This window comes from Tiliqua scincoides, chromosome 2 (genome assembly GCF_035046505.1).
Source record: "Tiliqua scincoides isolate rTilSci1 chromosome 2, rTilSci1.hap2, whole genome shotgun sequence".
NCBI lineage: Eukaryota > Metazoa > Chordata > Lepidosauria > Squamata > Scincidae > Tiliqua > Tiliqua scincoides.
In genome coordinates this window covers 266900287-266903699 of record NC_089822.1, presented here as the reverse complement: position 1 = coordinate 266903699, position 3413 = coordinate 266900287, and positions in this window count along the sequence as shown.

Genomic DNA, 3413 nt, shown 5'->3' with positions numbered 1-3413 from the left:
ATCCTCCCATGCTCCGAGCAGATGGAACAGCTCAGCTGCAGCTTGCCAGCTGCTTCAAGGTCGCACGGTGCCGGTGGCCTCGAACTGGTGACCTTGTGGATGTTAATCTTCAGGCAAATGGAGGCTCTACCCTCTAGACCAGACCTCCTGCCCTGATAACTGATCTAGTTTCTCAGTCAAGTTTTTATCTAATTTAGAAATCTGAGTCTGCATTTCCCTTGTCTCTTCACGGAACTCTCTGAGAAAATCAGTAATTCCTGCTTGGTCATCTTTCTTTCTTTCTGTACTTTTCTCAAGAGTTAGCATTGTCTGAATTGTAGAGCTGGTATTTGGAGAAGCTTTCTGAGCTTTTATGGACTGTTTCCTAGGATATTCCATTGTATATTAAGATAAGTGAAATGGACAGGGAATCCAAGACAATATACCCAGAATAATATCTATCAATCTTATACAGATAACTACTATATCAATTCAATAAATCAAAATCTCAATAATGCTTACAACATTAATCTCTCAGCATTAACACTTATTCATCACCAACACAGATAGAAAGTCTTTTCAACTTTCCTTCTTCCAGAATCTTCTTAAAGGAGACAGAAAAGCACTATATCAAAGTTATGATTTTTCTCCACGAGACTCCATGATATCCTTATCAGGTGTTGAAAATGTCCCTTACAGTCTGTTAATTATTCTTCTTTGGTTGTTGGTTGTAGCACAAGAAGACAGCTGGGATATCTCAGCAAGTCACTTTGATTTCCCAAAGCTATTGTTCTCTTAATTAGTCTTGTTTAGTCTTTCTAATTGTAAATCACACCGTCTTTGAAGTAGGTTTCTGAGGGAATGCCCAAAGACCTCTTCACTTCCTCCTCTCTTAAAAGAATTAAGATTAAAAAAGAATCCCCTCAGAGCCTTTAAGCAACTTTTTGCCATCTAACAGCAACCTCTTCAAAGACACCAAGCTGGAAGTTTACTCACTCCTTGACGGAAGATTAGAGAAACGGCCCCAAGCGTTTTCTCCTTCCTTTGAAGCTGCAGTCCAAGCGATAGGGGGAGGGGAGGAATCCAGGCTGACAGAGTTCCTTCCTTTCGTTGCTGTGGAGACAGGTTTTGCCCGACTCCAGGGGTTGCTTTCCCCAAGAGTTAGCTAGCCTCAAGTCTCAAGCACTTTCCTGGCTTCTCCTAGCCAGAAATAGCCCCTCCAAATCCTTGAAGGAGTACCCAAAGCAGAAGGACCGACGGAGCTCCTGAAAGCTGCGTCTTGTTGCCCTGGCTGAAGCTCCCCCCCCAAATGTTGTTGACTTCTTACTGGGTTTTTCAATGCATTGAGCACACACATGGTTCAGTCCTTGCTCCAACATGATAATGTTTTCTTTGGGGTGCTGCTAAAATTCTTCCTATTGTTCCTTTCTCTCTAATTCTAGGCTTGAAAGTTATTTTTCCTGCTTTATCTTCTTGGCTGATGGAAGAGATGCCTGAAGGATGCTTTCTTCCTTTTGCTGCTTTAAAAGCCATGGCTTGTCCAGATGGAATTCTGCCTACTGGAGCTTCTCTATTACACCTTCAAACGGCTGCAGCTTTCTGCCTGTCCAAAACATCGCAAAAATCTTTTGCGTAAAGTGTAAAGTCATGCACATTGGGGCAAAAAATCAAAACTTTAGATATAGGCTGATGGGGTCTGAGCTGTCTGTGACAGATCAGGAGAGAGATCTTGGGGTGGTGGTGGACAGGTCGATGAAAGTGTCGACCCAATGTGCGGCGGCAGTGAAGAAGGCCAATTCTATGCTTGGGATCATTAGGAAGGGTATTGAGAACAAAACGGTTAGTATTATAATGCCGTTGTACAAATCGATGGTAAGGCCACACCTGGAGTATTGTGTCCAGTTCTGGTCGCCGCATCTCAAAAAAGACATAGTGGAAATGGAAAAGGTGCAAAAGAGAGCGACTAAGATGATTACGGGGCTGGGGCACCTTCCTTATGAGGAAAGGCTACGGCGTTTGGGCCTCTTCAGCCTAGAAAAGAGACGCTTGAGGGGGGACATGATTGAGACATACAAAATTATGCAGGGGATGGACAGAGTGGATAGGGAGATGCTCTTTACACTCTCACATAATACCAGAACCAGGGGACATCCACTAAAATTGAGTGTTGGGCGGGTTAGGACAGACAAAAGAAAATATTTCTTTACTCAGCGCGTGGTCGGTCTGTGGAACTCCTTGCCACAGGATGTGGTGCTGGCGTCTAGCCTAGACGCCTTTAAAAGGGGATTGGACGAGTTTCTGGAGGAAAAATCCATTATGGGGTACAAGCCATGATGTGTATGCGCAACCTCCTGATTTTAGGAATGGGTTAAGTCAGAATGCCAGATGTAGGGGAGAGCACCAGGATGAGGTCTCTTGTTATCTGGTGCTCCCTGGGGCATTTGGTGGGCCGCTGTGAGATACAGGAAGCTGGACTAGATGGGCCTATGGCCTGATCCAGTGGGGCTGTTCTTATGTTCTTATGTTCTTATGTTCTTGTCCTAAAAGAACTGATGTGGGCGTGTCTGAATGTACAGCCACAATACGTGTACCTTTCCAACCTCTAAATTCTAACTGCACTTTTGCTTTAGGTACAGAAATCTCAGGACTCTCATAAGGTTTGACTCTATATGTTTCCGCAGATAAAAGCTGACATGCTTCCACTAAATTTCTATGAACTGAGGTGAGTCCGGCCCCAGAATCTATGTGTCCAAGTATTTTTTTTCCACTGACAGTCAAATAAACTTGATGTTTGCTAGAAGGGGTCTTTAGGAGCAAGAAATGATATGCATCATGGGGGAGGCTGATTTGTTGTCTTAGCAACTGGTAGAGAGTCTCTATTGTTCTCTGAGATGGCCTCACTACTTCCCCTCTTTCTACAGCTCTTACAAGCATTTGGGAAATTCTTCCAACAGAGGAATGGGCTGGCCCTTCCCTGTCTCCCCTCAGGGGACTGCTGAGGTTAAGAGCAGGCTGTTCAAAGCTGGTATTTCCTTGTTCATTTCCGGGCTCCCCTTCTTCATGGGATTCACTAGGGCTCTCCCTTGGGGCATGGCTTGCCACCTGTTGTACCCTGGGCCTCAATGAGTTACTTACAGTCTTAAGGGCTGGAGTTTGCACAGCATTTCCATGGGCATTTTCGGGACAGAATTTCCTCACATGGCCAGCCTTACCACATTCATAGCAACGGAGATCCGTGTTTCTTGAGGGGAGAGCCCTGTTTGTTGAGGCTGCAGCATTCCCTGGAAAGTTGCGGAAGTCAGCAGGCTTTTGTGGCCTGGCTGTCTCTCCTCCCCCTCCTTTCTTTGCTGGCTGTGGCTGAGAGTTCTTAGGCTGTCCATACGGTTCACTTCTGAGGCTGGATCCTTGATGTTGCCTTTGTGATGCAATTTCGT